We start from the raw sequence: 18,772 nt of genomic DNA, 5'->3' as shown, positions 1-18,772 counted from the left end.
CAAAATGAAAATTATGATTAAAATGTAAAGTAAGAATAAAATAACTACTAAGTGGAAAGTTATCAGTGAGATCAAATATATCAGTGGATGGCCACATACCTTTGCTCAGTCAGCTATGTCAATAGATAAAGACTTAGGCTAACTGACCACGTCACCTTCACTGAAAGGTTCAAATGTGTTTTGTGGCTCTTCAAAGATTTTCTGGAAGGGGGTCTGGCAAAAATGGCTCTTTCAACCAAAAAGGTTTCTGACCTCTGGTCTGGGGGGTCCCCGCTTGGAAGAAAGTTCTGCCCTCCTCTCCTGATTCTCCTCTCAGCAGCCACAGACATTAAGCCACATCAATGTCCTGAAAGGAACGGGGTCAGGGGAGTCAGACAGCTCATTAACATTTAAACCTACAGGCACAGAAAGCACCGATTTATTATAATAGGGTATATTCTTTATTATAGTAGTAATGATTAACACTGGTCTAGTACAGTAGGGGATAGTCTTTATTCTAATAATATTAATGATTACACTGGTCTATTATAATAGGGTGTAGTCATATATTAATAATATTAATGATTACACTGGTCTATTATAATAGGGTGTAGTCATATATTAATAATATTAATGATTACACTGGTCTATTATAATAGGGTCTAGTCTTGATTATAATATTATTAATGATGTCACTGGTCTAGTATACTAGGGTATAGTCTTTATTATAATAGTATTAATGATTTCACTGGTCTAGTATAATAGGGTATAGTCTTTATCATAACAATATTAATGATTTCACTGGTCTAGTATAATAGGGTATAGTCTTTATTATAATAATATTAATGATTTCACTGGTCTAGTATAATAGGGTATAGTCTTTATCATAACAATATTAATGATTTCACTGGTCTAGTATAATAGGGTATAGTCTTTATCATAACAATATTAATGATTTCACTGGTCTAGTATAATAGGGTATAGTCTTTATTATAATTATATTAATGATTTCACTGGTTGATTATAACAGGGTACAGTCTTTATTAAAATGATAAAACTGTGTACACTGGTCTAGTATAATAGGGTATAGTCTTTATTATAATTATATTAATGATTTCACTGGTTGATTATAACAGGGTACAGTCTTTATTATAATTATATTAATGATTTCACTGGTCTAGTATAATAGGGTTTAGTCTTTATTATAATTATATTAATGATTTCACTGGTCTAGTATAATAGGGTTTAGTCTTTATCATAACTATATTAATGATTACACTGGTCTAGTATAATAGGGTATAGTCTTTATTATAATTATATTAATGATATCACTGGTCTATTATAATAGGGTATAGACTTTATTATAATAATATTAATGATTTCACTGGTCTATTATAATAGGGTATAGACTTTATTGTAATAATATTGATGATTTCACTGGTCTAGTATAATAGGGTATAGTCTATATTATAATAATATTAATGATTACACTGGTCTAGTATAATAGGGTATAGTCTTTATCATAACAATATTAATGATTTCACTGGTCTAGTATAATAGGGTATAGTCTTTATTATAATAATATTAATGATTTCACTGGTCTAGTATAATAGGGTATAGTCTTTATTATAATTATATTAATGATTTCACTGGTCTAGTATAACAGGGTATAGTCTTTATTATAACAATATTAATGATTTCACTGGTCTAGTATAATAGGGTATAGTCTTTATTATAATAATATTAATGATTACACTGGTCTAGTATAATAGGGTATAGTCTTTATCATAACAATAATAATGATTTCACTGGTCTAGTATAACAGGGTATAGTCTTTATTATAATAATATTAATGATTACACTGGTCTAGTATAATAGGGTATAGTCTTTATCATAACAATATTAATGATTTCACTGGTCTAGTATAATAGGGTATAGTCTTTATTATAATTATATTAATGATTTCACTGGTCTAGTATAATAGGGTATAGTCTTTATTATAATAATATTAATGATTTCACTGGTCTAGTATAATAGGGTATAGTCTTTATTATAATTATATTAATGATTTCACTGGTCTAGTATAACAGGGTATAGTCTTTATTATAACAATATTAATGATTTCACTGGTCTAGTATAATAGGGTATAGTCTTTATTATAATAATATTAATGATTACACTGGTCTAGTATAATAGGGTATAGTCTTTATCATAACAATAATAATGATTTCACTGGTCTAGTATAACAGGGTATAGTCTTTATTATAATAATATTAATGATTACACTGGTCTAGTATAATAGGGTATAGTCTTTATCATAACAATATTAATGATTTCACTGGTCTAGTATAATAGGGTATAGTCTTTATTATAACAATATTAATGATTTCACTGGTCTAGTATAATAGGGTATAGTCTTTATCATAACAATATTAATGATTTCACTGGTCTAGTATAATAGGGTATAGTCTTTATTATAATTATATTAATGATTTCACTGGTTGATTATAACAGGGTACAGTCTTTATTAAAATGATAAAACTGTGTACACTGGTCTAGTATAATAGGGTATAGTCTTTATTATAATTATATTAATGATTTCACTGGTCTAGTATAATAGGGTATAGTCTTTATCATAACAATATTAATGATTTCACTGGTCTAGTATAATAGGGTATAGTCTTTATCATAACAATATTAATGATTTCACTGGTCTAGTATAATAGGGTATAGTCTTTATCATAACAATATTAATGATTTCACTGGTCTAGTATAATAGGGTATAGTCTTTATTATAATTATATTAATGATTTCACTGGTTGATTATAACAGGGTACAGTCTTTATTAAAATGATAAAACTGTGTACACTGGTCTAGTATAATAGGGTATAGTCTTTATTATAATTATATTAATGATTTCACTGGTCTAGTATAATAGGGTATAGTCTTTATCATAACAATATTAATGATTTCACTGGTCTAGTATAATAGGGTATAGTCTTTATCATAACAATATTAATGATTTCACTGGTCTAGTATAATAGGGTATAGTCTTTATCATAACAATATTAATGATTTCACTGGTCTAGTATAATAGGGTATAGTCTTTATTATAATTATATTAATGATTTCACTGGTTGATTATAACAGGGTACAGTCTTTATTAAAATGATAAAACTGTGTACACTGGTCTAGTATAATAGGGTATAGTCTTTATTATAATTATATTAATGATTTCACTGGTCTAGTATAATAGGGTATAGTCTTTATCATAACAATATTAATGATTTCACTGGTCTAGTATAACAGGGTATAGTCTATATTATAATAATATTAATGATTACACTGGTCTAGTATAATAGGGTATAGTCTTTATCATAACAATATTAATGATTTCACTGGTCTAGTATAACAGGGTATAGTCTATATTATAATTATATTAATGATTTCACTGGTCTAGTATAATAGGGTATAGTCTTTATTATAATTATATTAATGATTTCACTGGTTGATTATAACAGGGTACAGTCTTTATTAAAATGATAAAACTGTGTACACTGGTCTAGTATAATAGGGTATAGTCTTTATTATAATTATATTAATGATTTCACTGGTCTAGTATAATAGGGTATAGTCTTTATCATAACAATATTAATGATTTCACTGGTCTAGTATAACAGGGTATAGTCTTTATTATAATAATATTAATGATTACACTGGTCTAGTATAATAGGGTATAGTCTTTATCATAACAATATTAATGATTTCACTGGTCTAGTATAACAGGGTATAGTCTTTATTATAATAATATTAATGATTACACTGGTCTAGTATAATAGGGTATAGTCTTTATCATAACAATAATGATTTCACTGGTCTAGTATAACAGGGTATAGTCTTTATTATAATAATATTAATGATTACACTGGTCTAGTATAATAGGGTATAGTCTTTATCATAACAATATTAATGATTTCACTGGTCTAGTATAACAGGGTATAGTCTTTATTATAATAATATTAATGATTACACTGGTCTAGTATAATAGGGTATAGTCTTTATCATAACAATATTAATGATTTCACTGGTCTAGTATAACAGGGTATAGTCTTTATTATAATAATATTAATGATTTCACTGGTCTAGTATAATAGGGTATAGTCTTTATTATAATAATATTAATGATTACACTGGTCTAGTATAATAGGGTATAGTCTTTATCATAACAATATTAATTATTTCACTGGTCTAGTATAATAGGGTATAGTCTTTATCATAACAATATTAATGATTTCACTGGTCTAGTATAATAGGGTATAGTCTTTATTATAATTATATTAATGATTTCACTGGTCTAGTATAATAGGGTATAGTCTTTATCATAACAATATTAATGATTTCACTGGTCTAGTATAACAGGGTATAGTCTTTATTATAACAATATTAATGATTTCACTGGTCTAGTATAATAGGGTATAGTCTTTATCATAACAATATTAATGATTTCACTGGTCTAGTATAATAGGGTATAGTCTTTATTATAATTATATTAATGATTTCACTGGTTGATTATAACAGGGTACAGTCTTTATTAAAATGATAAAACTGTGTACACTGGTCTAGTATAATAGGGTATATTCTATATTATAATAATAATATCAATGATTACACTGGTCTAGTATAACAGGGTATAGTCTTTATTATAATTATATTAATGATTTCACTGGTTGATTATAACAGGGTACAGTCTTTATTAAAATGATAAAACTGTGTACACTGGTCTAGTATAATAGGGTATAGTCTATATTATAATAATATTAATGGTTACACTGGTCTAGTATAATAGGGTATAGTCTATATTATAATAATATTAATGATTACACTGGTCTAGTATAATAGGGTATAGTCTTTATTATAATAATATTAATGATTACACTGGTCTAGTATAATAGGGTATAGTCTTTATTATTATAATATTAATGATTACACTGGCCATTATAACAGGGTACAGCCTTTATTAAAATGATAAAAATGTTTACACTGGTCTATTATAATAGGGTATAGTCTTTATTACAATTTTAATGATTAGTGCTGGTTTTCATAATAGGGTGTTGCGACCAGCTCGTTGTGGGTAAAGGAAGTAACATAAAATTAGATGTAGTTGGTAAATTAAAGGTATTTATTACAAAAGTAAAATTGTGCTTAACAAAAGTGAGGCAAAATGAAAGGACCGAGCAGTGCTGTTCAACTAATAACCAAATAAAACAGCGTCTAACTAGTGTTTTAAAACCAACTAACTAATAGGTGATACAAACTGAACATAACTCCTAACTAACTACACTAACTTACCAAATCTAATAACAAAAGAACAGCAACCCTTAACCTAGTGTGACTAAACAAATAACAAAACCTACATGTGAGTATGTGCCTAACTAAACTACAACCTGGCCCAGTGCATCAAAACTAGTGCCCCAACAAACAGAATCTTAACAGAAGTTCAAAACACTAAACAAATCAAACACAAAGAGGCACAGTGGCGGGCTCAAAACTAAGGTGAAGCTGCGCCCAGACTGAAGGATGGCCAGGCTTTTATCAGGGATGGGCTGATTGGTGCTTGATTTAACTGCAGCTGCTCTCTGATCAGTTTCTCCTTGTAGCAGTGGCCGTAACATAGGGTATTGTCTTTATTTGAATAATAATAATAATAATAATAATAATTAGATAATTAGAAATTGATCAAGCATAACATTCAACCACTTAAACTAATTTTTCTGTTCAGGAATGCAAGTAAATAACTATACAATACAATACAATACAAGAACTTTATTTATCCCTGAAGGGAAATTCAATCGTCTGGGAGTCTCATCTGTTTACTTTAGAATTGTAAAGTCTAATTGCTGATGGTATGAACGATTTTCTAAATGTTTCTGTCCTGCAGAGCAGGGATAGGAGCTGTCCACCACCATTGTTTCTTTGCTCATTGAGGGAGATATGAAGTTGATGATCCATGTTCTTCAGAATGGCCTCCAACTTGCTCAGTGTCTCTCCACCTCATCCTCCAATGGGTTTAATTTGATTCCGACCACAGAGCCAGCTTTTTTAACCAGTTTGTTCAGACGCCTTGCATCCTTGTGTTTTACACTGCCTCCCCAGCAGACTGCAGCATAAAACAGAACACTTGCCACCACAGACTGATAAAACATCTGCAGCATCTTACTGCAGATGTCTATTGATCAAAGTCTTCTGAGACAAAAGAGGCAGCTCTGCCCCTTTTTGTAGATGAAGTCTATGTTTTTAGACCAGTCCAACTTATTATCCAGGTGTACACCTAAATATTTATACGATGTCACCACCTCGATGTCCACACCACAAGTGTTCACTGGTTGAAGAGGGGGTTTGGATCTGCGGAAATCTATGATCATTTCCTTTGTCTTTGAGGTGTTGAGTAGGAGGCAGTTTTTGACATATTAATCAATAAATAATAATGTGCTTTACTGTTTTTCAGTTTTTTTTGTAAACCAGTATTTTGAAAATTAATGGATAACAATAATAATTATATTTTAGCATTAAAAATACCATTTGGGTTAAAGAGCTTCTACGTAAAACATAAAAATTGATTTTGGTAATTACCAATGCTGTTAATTTAGGGCAGCTGTGGCATAAACCTTACCTTACTACTCCACTGATTTGATTGGAAGAGTTCTGATGGTGCCAAACCTCCTCCGTTGGAGAATCATGGAGGCCAGGGTGCTCTCGGGTATGCACCTTCAGTGCAGCAGAATTTTTTTGTAGCTTTCCCAAGATCTGTGCCTCAAATCTGTAGCTTTTCTATGATCCGAGGAACGGTGGTTAAATCCTCTTACAACTCCTTAAAAGAACTTAATTTTAAGGTGAAAGCCCCGAATTCAGACTTTATACCTATAAACAAGTATGCCTGTGCCAGTATTTTTAACATTTAGTCTGAATGCTATGATAATAATAATAATAATAAAAACAATAATAATCATAGTAATAAATGCATTTGTAAAGTGTTGTAGATAGATTTAAAAGAATAGAAGTGAAAAAAAAATAATTACCTGTGAGTAGTTTGCTGTTATACTAATATCATGTTGCACTAATATGTTGTCCTATCCAGCATTTTTTCAACTTCAAGAAGTCTGAAGCTAGGCACTACATTGTGGTATTTTTCAATAATCTTACATTAAAGGGGACATATTTTACTCTTTTAAGAAAGGGTTTGTATTAGTCTCAGAGTGCCCTAAAACATGCCTGTGAAGTTTGTTGCTGAAGAAACACTTTTGTATTGGACTTGTACGTCTAGAAACCCCTCTGTTTAAGTCCTGCTCAGAATGAGCTGTTTCTGTGCCTGTAGCTTTGAATGTTAATGAACTGTCTGACTCCGCCCCTGACCCCGGTCCTATCAGGAAATGGATGTGGCTTAATGTATGTGGCTGCTGAGAGGAGAATCAAGAGAGGAGGGCAGAACTTTCTTCCAAGCAGTGGCCCCCAAGACAAGGGGGTCAGGAACCCTTTCGGTAGAAAGAGCCATTTTTGCCAGAACCCCCTTCCAGAAAGTCTTTGAAGAGCCGCAAAACACATTTGAACCTTCCAATGAAGGTGACGCAGTCAGTTAGCCTAACTCTTTGTCTATTGACACAGCTGACTGAGCAAAAGTATGTGGCCATCCACTATGGCGGCATAATACTGTCAAAATTCAAGAGCGAATATGAGATCCGTGCGAGCAAATGTGAGATCCGCGTGTGCAAATATGAGATCCACGCGAGCAAATATGACATCCGCGCGTGGGTCAAACATTCACGTGTGCAAATTACTTTTGCATGCATGAATGAACTTTTGCACGCAATATTGCTCTCTACCCACACGAGAAATATTGTGGCCTGACAGAGCAAAATCATGCCTTGAGCGCAGTCAGAATCTGAGAGAACACACAACTATTGTCAATGCTCTTCTGCTCTCGAAACCTTAACCTGCTCACACGCGAGGAGATTGTCTTTTTGGCAGTAAATGGGTGGATCCAGTCGTCATCGTATCCCTAAATGTAATTGGTTACGGTCCTCGTCTCTTATAATTGCCTGTTGTCTGCATGTCGGCCGGTGTCACAGATTAACTATGTTTACCTTCCAAATAGCACTGAAAATGCAGTTAATATCGCCCGTTTTTTCTATGATAACAAGTTATTGGTGCTTGTGGGGATATTAACGTCACGTGGTAAGTGTTTGGGGCATCAAAAAGTATGTTTAAAGACTTAAATACCTGGAAAGAAAATATAGGTGACTGTGCAGGTGCCTGTTAAAAACAATGCAAACAGAGGGGACACGCCGTGAAAACTTCTTGTTTTAAGTGGAATATTTTTGTACAGGATGGTTCTGTACAAGGATGGTACAGGATCATTGGAATCTCATGTTTGCTTGCACGGATCTCATATTTGCTCTCGAATTTTCACAGTTTTATGCCGCAATAATCCACTGATATGTTTGATCTCGCTGATAACTTTCCACTTAGTAGTTATTTTATTCTTACTTTGCATTTTAATCATAATTTTCATTTTGATGCATTTATGGATTTAGAACTACAATAGAAACAACTGTGTACATATTTTTATCTATAAGTGCTATTATCAGCAAGGGATTATTTATTTTTACCCTCAATGATAATGATGTAATTATTATCATTACTTCTTTATTCATCAAAATACACTCCTTACACCTGCTGCCAGACAGAGTTAATGCAGGATATTGTAGCAGCCTACTGCTCACCCACAGGTGAAACCTTCTCCACTTTATCTCCTCTCTCTGCTGTCTATGTCACATACATACGGTGGCCCTGAAGGCCAATAGGAATAAATATTTCAAAAGCGCAAAATATATTTCAGAAAACACAAATACATTTCACAAAACACAAAAACATTTCACAAAACACAAATAAATTTCACAAAACACAAATAAATTTCACAAAACACAAAAACATTTCACAGAACAAAAATAAATTTCACAGAACAAAAATAAATTTCACAAAACACAAATACATTTCACAGAACAAAAATACATTTCACAAACACAAAAGCATATCACAAAACAAAAATAAATTTCACAAAACACAAATACATTTCACAAAACAAAAATACATTTCTAGAGACACAAATACATTTCACAAAACAAAAATACATTTCCTAGAACACAAATACATTTCACAAAACAAAAATACATTTCCTAGAACAAAAATACATTGCACAAAACAAAAACACATTTACAGAACAAAAATACATTTCAAAAAACACAAATACATTTCATGGAGCACGAAATACATTTCAGGAAACCGGAAACGGTAGGACCCTGGTACTTGTCTCTGATTGGACGAAACCCAAGTCATGTCTCGTCTCCAGCGTATACCAGAATAGCTGATCTAGCGCTATATTTAAATTATTTACCAGGATGGAAGAGGACATTCAGCTGATACAAGCCTTTAAGAAGGGACATATACATCGTGTGATTCTTGAAAGGCTCTCTGCGCATCATGAATACACGTATCAATTGGAACTGAAAATGATTAAAGAGCACATGTTAATGATGCGGTGCTAATTTAGCAACTGACGAACACCCTGATATATACCAGTGCATATATCCTTGCGCGCCATGGCACATAACGGCTGGCACAGGGATGGCAGCGGTCCTCTGCCAAAATGTTAATACTGTTAAATATGCACCAGTGACTGTAGTTGGATCCATGGGTGAGTTCAAAAACACGTTTATTCTTCTGTCTGCATGATTGATGATGAGGAATAATAATTAAGTTTATTAATAATCTTGCAACCTGCAGCAATGTCAGAAACAATTAAAACCTTCAAGGGTTTTAAAAATGTTTGAAATTATCTTCATCACTCTTTCAGTGAAATAGTTAATGTTGGTGGTGCTTGGTGGTTATTTTTAGGCGCTGACGTCTCTCATGTTTTATAAGCTTGCTGTGAAACTGTGGCTGGATGGAGATCTCCACACAACGCAGAAATAAATAAAGGCCTATCTTTAGGCTGTCTTTCTAAAAGCACAAGGAAAAAGAAATCACGTTCCCAGATTCTTTATGATAATAGTTATCATTTCTCATATTAAATAGAGGACAAGAGAAGGGAGCACAAACAGGCAAAAAATGGAGAGGAACAGAGTGAACGTAGCTTATTTTTATTAAGTTAGATATTGTAAAGAACAATTCAACTACAAATCCCTCCAGCACTTCTCCAAACCTTGCCTTACACACGTTCTTTTTTTAGACTCGAAGCGTTTTGATGAATGATTTCATGAAACACTGAGGAAGGCACGCTCTGCTCACTGTGCATGTGTCCACCCGACAAGTGTATAGTTTGATTATAATGTAAACATTTGAAAATTCAGGGAGAGGATGATAGTATCAAAAAAGAAATCTCTCCCAATCCTAACTGGAACCCTTAAAGCTCATGTAACGGACCTCGGACCGGGAGAAGTAGCGGATATTCTTCATATCTTTAGGAGGGAAATATTATCAGAGCTGCGAGGACCTGACATACCGGAAATGACATTCAAGAGTGACACAATCATGTGTATTCAAGATGCATTGAGAGCATTTCATATGTATGTCCCTTGATAAAGCCTTATATCAGCTGAATGTCCTGTTCCATCCTGGTAAACACTTTAAATTTCGCGCTAGATCAGCTATTCTGGTATACACATAGGGTATACACTGGAAACGTGGCATGACTTGGGTTTCGTCCAATCAGAGACAAGTACCAGGGTCCTACCGTTTCCAGTTTCCTGAAATGTATTTTGGGCTCCGTGAAATTTATTTCGTGCTGCATGAAATGTATTTGTGTTTTGTGCAATGTATTTTTGTTCTGTGAAATGTATTTTCTTCGACCCCCACCCCAGAGGAACCTTATGAGGATGGAGTATATCCTCCAAAAGTATCTCAGCATGTTCTTCGCATTGCCTCTGCCTTTTTTCTGCTACGTGTTTTAGCATTAGAAAGGTCTAATTTTGGGGCGCAGGTGGCTGAGTGGTTAAGGCGCGCCTCATGTACATGGATGGCCCTGGTTAGATTCCAGCCTGAGGCCCTTTACCGCATGTCTCTCCCCAACTCTCATCTCTGTTTCCAACTCTATCCACTTCTCCTCTTATCAGATAAAGGCACAAAACTGTCCAAAACAAACCTTTAAAAAAAAAAAAAAAAAAAAAAAAAAGAAGGGTCTAATTTTGGGTTTACTATCATATTCAAATCTCTTCCAAATATTAAGACTCCCTTACTCTTTGAAAAAATCTGTCAGCTTATTCATAAGCTGTGGACCTGCCTCAGGTGGATAATAATAAACTTTTAGGAAGGAAATGTCAAAAATTTCTACCTTCTATTTTTTATCTCTTTATTTTTTCGCCACTGCCAATGCTAGCATATACTCTTTATCGAAAACAGTTTAAGGTCTAATAATCGGTGTAGCGTTACTTTTGAAACTAACTAATTAGATAACTGTGTTTCATACTGAGAAAAGCAATTTGTTACGTTGCTATGTTACCTACTTCTAAAACAATAGGCACTGGTTTAGTATGAAACGTATCAAAGCTGATCGTCGTTTTCACATAGCAATAAAATGTGAGCTTACCTGTGTATTTTGCTCAAACAGCCCTTTATTGATCCCTTGGCCTCCTTTCTCTCTTTTTTTACCTGACTGATGCTGTTAAGTGTGAACTTGTCTTAGTTTTTCACACTGTTTTTAACGTTCACATTCTCCACTGACACTACTTTAGTCCTCTTAGGGTCTGACGGACGCACCAGTTCAGTATGAAACATATCAAAGTTGATCGTCGTTTTCACATACCGACCTTCCCTCTTGCTGCTAAACAAGATTTCAGAAATTCAAAACTTAACTTGCGTGATGAGCAAAACGCCTGCTTCAGGTGTCATTTGTGACAAGACTGCATCCAGACCTTTGTTCCCAGGACAGGAAATTACCAGTATGCACTGTGCCATAAAGGCACTATATGAGGCATATTAAGTTGATAAAGTAGGCCTATTTGTAAAAATAAAGTTAGAAGTGAATGAAAGAGCTTCATTTTTTTTTTGGATAAAATATACAAAACTATGTCTATATAGCATTACAAAAATATTCGTCTTATGTAAAAAAAAAAATAAATAAATAAATAAAAATAAATCCTTAATTTCAAATTTGGCACAGCTGCAGAGAGCCACTTGGGAGGGGCAAAAGAGCTGCATGCGGCTCCTGACCCCTGGACTATACCCTATTTTACCAGACCAGTGTAATCATTAATATTATATTAAAGACTATACCCTATTATAACAGACCAGTGTAATCATTAATATTATTATACTAAGGACTATATCCTATTATAATAGACCAGTGTAATAATTAGTATTATAGTATTGGATATACCCTGTTACAATAAACCAGGGCTAATCATTAATATTATTATTATAGACTATACCCTGTCATACTAGACTAGTGTAATCATTAATAATGATTAATAATGATTAATTATTATAAAGACAATACCCTATTATAATAAACCAACATTAATCATTAATATTATAAGACTTATATTATTATACAGATTACACCTTATTATAAGACCAGAGTGAATTGATGATAGCAGTGAATTCGTATTGCTCTGGGATTCAATTAAAGTCTTTTAGTAACAATTATGGATGAATGATCACTGTAATACTAGCATTAGGAAAAATAATGGTGGTGAAGAGAAAGCTCTACACCGCTATGTTAAAGAAAGTCACTTAGCACTTTCTATGTTTTCACAAATCTCATCTTGTAGGCTTTTTCTCCATTTTGCCCTGACCCTTCTTTTCTCTCTGATAATTCATTGATGGGGTTCAGCTCGCTTCTTCCTTTGTTTCTGATATCTTTCTCTTTTCTTCTTAAAATATTCTTGGTATTTCACTGGGTCATTCTTCAGTTGTTCCCTGTACTCCATCAGTCACTGTACCCCACTTTATCTGTTTTTTTTTTCCCCCATGGCATTTTATGTTTTTTTTCTCTTCCGAAAATACATGATAAAACAGAAATGAAAAGTATCTATATGTTTAAAAAATTCAATTCTTTGGTCTAAAAACAATTGACATCATCTTGTCATTTCTGAAACAATTAGGTCACCATCAGAACTTTACCATATGTTACAGTGGTGACTGTTTCAGTGGTGACAATTTCAGCTAATTAGTAAAAAAGACCTCAGCAATGCTAGGCTAAAAATGGGTGGTAATCACAGATTTGAAAAGATGTTCATAAATACAAACAGTGTGTCTTTCAATAAAAGCAAAAACATTTATATTTATATTTAGTTTCAGAAATGATGTGTTCGGTAGTGACGGTCTTAAAAAATACATTTGATTGTCAGACTTTGCAACAAGTTAGGGTCCCCTTATGGACCCTCACACATCTTGTTTCAGTAGGGACATGAAAACATGAGACAGTTCTTTAAAATGTATTTCTTGATTTCGCAACAAAACCACAAAATCAATTTGAGTATTTCAACTTCCCTTTAAAATAAATCAAAAAGATATATAAATAAACACATAAAAAAAAACAAAGTTAACGATCATTAAATGATATTTTCTTTCATTTAAATTTAGGCGTTGGAGTTAGGAACAGCCACTTCCCGATACACAGTCACATAAGAAGGAGGATATTTTATATACTAAATTTAATGCTACCTGAAATAATGCTTTTGAATTGAACAGATCATAACATGACAAAGTCCTTTATTTTTTCTTTAATTTTGTAATTTTTTTTCCAAACCCCCCCTACAGAAATAGCCATCTGGTGCATGTCTATCACACACAGCACAGTTGCTTGTGGGGGATGCCAAAAGTGAGATAGGGCCCTAGGTAAGACCTGCCTACATGAAAATTGGTACACACATGTATCATGATTAGATTAAAAAAAAAAAAAAAAACATTACATATGACCACCCTCTAAAACGTACAGGAACCACACTACAAACAGTGAAAGGCCAGGTGATGGACACTTTGCACATTTTAACAAACTTGTTCAGGGATTTCATCTGATTGACTTCAGACAACATTGAGGCCCAAAGTTGTGCAAACTGAGTTTTGACCACAGGGCTGTGCCGTTGTCCTGGTCGAGTCCTGACCAGAACTAAAAAGTTTGAGCATATCACTCCTGTCCTCAAATCCCTCCACTGGCTTCCAGTTCAAAGTAGGATTGATTTTAAGATTCTCCTGCTTGTGTACAAAGCACTGAATGGCCTTGCTCCTCAGTACATTAGTTACATGCTGATAAGTTACACACCAGTTAGAGCTCTCAGGTCTACAGGTAGCGGCCTCTTGACCGTTTCACGTATAAGTTCCAAAGCAGGGGAGGCTGCTTTCAGTTTTTAAGCCCCAAGTAAATGTAACACCCTGCCTGCAGACCTGAGAGGGGCTCCAACCTAAAATACTTTTAAAAGCAAGTTTAAAACTTTACGTTATGCATCAGTTTACAGTTAGATTTCATTGCCTGCTTTCAGTGTGTGTGTTTGTGTGCATGTTGTGATCTAATCTGTGTGGATAATTTTGGTGTACATGTTAAGTTTTAACTTCTGCTCAGAAGTTGTATATTGTGTTCTCAATTTGCACATTTGAAAAGGAGATTTGTATTTAAATGCAAATAGCTGAATTACAAAAAGTGACAAAATGAGATTAATTGAAATTAATTACTAAAATTCCAAATCAGAATGGGATAAAAAAAATATTAATTTGACAGCTCTTACATGTCAAATACTGCATCTTTACATTGGTTTCCCATTGGTTTTTGAGTTGATTTTACTCATTTCTTTTAAGGCACTAAAGGGTCTAGCTCCAAACGATATAACACAGTACTTTGAACCCCCTGTGAGCCAGCTTCAGATCCTCAGGTGGGAGCCTCCTAGTCATTCCAAAGTCAAGACTAAAAGCTAAAGCTGATTGAGCATGACTTCTTAAAGCTCATTTTTTCAGACTTTCTTTTAGTTGAAGTCATCTTCTTATTTGGTTTTTATCATTTAAAAGTTTATTTATCTTAATTTAATTTAATTTAACTAGTTATTTATTTTTAACCTATTACCTTGCGTGTGTCTCTTTTATTGGTTTCCTTCTTTTTTCTTTTGCTGTTAAATTTATCTTTGTAACGCCGTATATCTATAAAGCTTTATTTTACTTGGATTGTTCCCCGTTCAGTGTTATTTTACAGTTTTAACTGTCTCTTGGTCTGTTTGTCTCATAATGTTTGACTGCTTTTACCTTCCTTTTATTGTTCTTACCTCTCTTGTTGTTTTTACCTCTGTCTCTTTTAACAGCTCTCTTCTTACATTTTGGTCCTCTTGGTCTCAACCTATGTAGCAGGGTTCCTGTGTTGTCTGGGCTCCTATTGTTATTATTGTCTTCATGGTGCCTATGATGTTTTAGTTTGCATGGTGTCTAATGATGCCTGCATTCTAATGATGTCTATGATATCATGGTTTGCTTGGTGACATGTGGGTTCTGGTCTCTCATGATGCTGTTAGTGTGTTATCTTGCTCATGTTTTTCTTATGTTCAGGTTCTTGAACTGTTTGGGTTTTTTTGATGTTGCTGGGTGTCATTGTTCTGTTGACTCTGTTTTTTGATCGGGTTTTGTTGCTCTGTCCTCGCATCTTCACATGTCAAAGATGTCAAAGCATATATTTTTAAAAGTGCTACATAAATAAAGTCATTATCATTGTTATCATTATTATTATTATTTTTATGCTGACATCAAAGATTAAAATACCACATGTTTTTGTATTTCAGGAGGACAACGCTTCCACTGATCTTACTGCTGGTCAAACCTGAAAAATGGGGAATCAACCATCAGAATGTAACATGGGTGACAGGCTCAGGTGTTACAAATGTGACTGTGTGTTACCTCCATGCACAAGCTTTGACAATTTAGCAAGACAGACTATAAATGGACAGGAGTTCTATGTGTTTAATGGAGGACAATACTTCAGACAAGTTGGCTACGATAATATGTACCAGTGCTCAGATTGTTTTTATAAGCCAAAGAGAGATCAGGAGGAGAGGAGGAGACAAGAGGAGGAGAGGAGGAGACAAGAAGAGGAGAGGAGGAGACAAGAGGAAGAGAGGAGGAGACAAGAAGAGGAGAGGAGGAGACAAGAGGAGGAGAGACAGAGGAGAAGAGGTGAAGAACTGAATCAAAGGCTGTCAGAGTCACTCACAGGAGCCACAGAGCAGCGAGAGAAAGAGCAAAGAAGCATCGTGTCAGAAGAGTCCAAGAGAGACATTCTGAAAGTGACTATGGATGAGTTTCAAGTGACCAATGAATCTGATAGTGACAGCGATGAGCTCCTAGAGATCCTGTCTGCAAAGACTAACATTTCACTTCAGAGTCTGAGTCTGAGTCGGCTGTCAGCTGATGATCTGGCCAAGATCCTGTCGGCCATGAACACACTCCTGTTTGATGAATGGATGAGTGCGCCCCCTTCCTTCAGCACTCTGCAGCACACTCATGTGTTCATCACAGAGCTGTGCGTGCTGTCTCTGCAGACATCTCTGGGTGTTTCTCTGCAGAGTGTCTCTGAGCATGCTCAGTACCTGGTAGGCTCCATCAGCCAATCAGCATGTGATGTTTGTGAGAGTTTCCTGCTGAGCCAGGCCCTGTACCTGACCCTGATGCACTTCTTCAGTGAGCGCTCTGATTGTGACGTGGTGCTCATGGCCAAGCGATGGGCTGAAGAGGAGCTTTCCTCTGAGCAAATCTTCATCATAGAGTTCCTCAGCATTCTCTTATCATCACTGCAGAAAACAGTGGAGAGAGCCTCTGTGTTTATTTTGAAGATGGAAATCCAGACCTTGAAGCTACTTTTATCAAAGCTCACAAACATCAAAGAAACCCACTCAGAGCTCACCCAGAGGCTCTTTGGACTCGTTCAAACAAACCAGTGGACCCCGGTGGAGGCTATGACTCTGCTCACAGCGCTGTCACAGAAATACACAGAGGATGAACCAATAAGTAAAGTCCTTATGTTAGTCCAGGTGTATGAGCTTCCTCCTGAGTGGACAGATGAGTCTGGACGCTCCCTCATCTATGCTCTGGACTCTGCTGACCCCAGCAGTTTTCATGAGGACTTACAGAAGACCCTCAGAAGGGAAGATGAGCGCAGTCTAAGTGCAGCTTTAGCAGAATTAAAGATGTTATGGAATCTGGATGATGGAGTCACTGAAAAGATTGAAAGCATCACCACTGGGGTCCTGCAATATCCAGAAAATGCAGCTAAAGATTCCCCACTCAGTGACGATCCCTCTATAGGTGTAACCTCTAATGCAGACGTACAGAAGTCTTTGTGTCAGTACTGCAGAGCAGTCTTTCACACCAAAGGCTGGTGGCCTACAGTCAAGATGATGCTGCACTGGTGTGCACTGATGCTGACTGAGAACAGTGAAGAATTAGATCCAGCTGGTTTGGAGGCAGATGTGTGTGTCATAGCCATGTTTGCAGCCCAACAAGCACTCAAGGGAAACAAAGTTGACATTGTGCTGAGCTCTGAGGGTAACCCAAAGGAGAGAGCCGAGGAGTGGTCTGACTTCTACAAGTACCTAGGATTGACTGTCGACACAAACGCAAAGGAAACTAAAGGATCAAGCAGAGATGCCTACGAGGCCGACATTTTGTATGGAACGATCCCTGACTTTGTCTCAGATTATGTTCCCCAGGGCATAGAGGCAATGGGAACTGGGAATACCAGGCAGAGTCGACAGATCATCTTTGAAGGACGGAATCTCAGCTTTCCTACCAACATGGAAACTTCAAAGCTTAATGACTGTGATTCCCTGCATTTCGCTGCAGAGGTCCTGCAAAGTCTCATGGGTAAATTCCACAGTGAAGATAAAGAACTGAGATGCAGATTCATAAAGGCTCTTTTTCAGGTGCTCCACTCCAACATGACCAAAGACAAAGCCTTTGATGGCAAAATCCTCCGTGTGTTACAGAAGTTTACCAGAAAAGAACCGTCTCCCACTGAGGTCTTCATTCTGACTTCTCTGGAGAATCTCCTGCAGAACATTACCACAAAAACAGAGGGTGAGGAAAACGTGGTATCTCCTGCTGGAAGATGGTGTCTGGAGATTTTTTTTTCTACTGTGGAGCAACTCAAACCTTCAACAACATTAGTAGAACTCCTTCAGATGGTTGCAGAACTTGAATCACAAAGACTGTGGTCAGCAGCAGAGTCCCTAAACCTTCTTGCTGCATTGGTCGACCATCATCATGATGAAGACTGCATTCACATCAAAAAGATTCTACATTTAATGGCAGTATATCAGGTATCTTCACAGTGGATGGATGACAATAATCAGTCTCTCTTGATGCTTGTGGACAAATGCGAGACCAAAGATCTGATCAAACATTTAGAGAAGAGCCTCAGAGATGAGAAAGTCAAAAGCATTGACACTGTCTTTGATGAACTACGAAAGATGAAAGACATTGATGACCAAACACTGAATAAATCTCACAGCATTGTAACTCATGTCAGAAGCCTGATCAGCACAGGTGAAATTAAAAAGCACACTGATGTAGAGAAAGCTCGAACCCTGAGTCACAGCAGAGAAACAGAGGACCTTCAGCAGGTCCTGGCAGTCTTATGCAATGCTGTACACCAGTCCACTGGTCAGCCACACAAGGATGGAGAGGGGTGGTGGCCCAGAGACACTCAGATGATCAGCTGGTGTCTCTTGGCTCTGTCTGATACTGGGAGGCTGCTGGAAATGGGCACTGG

The sequence above is a fragment of the Cheilinus undulatus genome, linkage group 14, assembly GCF_018320785.1.
Source record: "Cheilinus undulatus linkage group 14, ASM1832078v1, whole genome shotgun sequence".
In the NCBI taxonomy this organism is placed as follows: domain Eukaryota; kingdom Metazoa; phylum Chordata; class Actinopteri; order Labriformes; family Labridae; genus Cheilinus; species Cheilinus undulatus.
The sequence above is the reverse complement of the archived record's forward strand: the minus strand, read 5'-3'. Positions refer to the sequence as shown.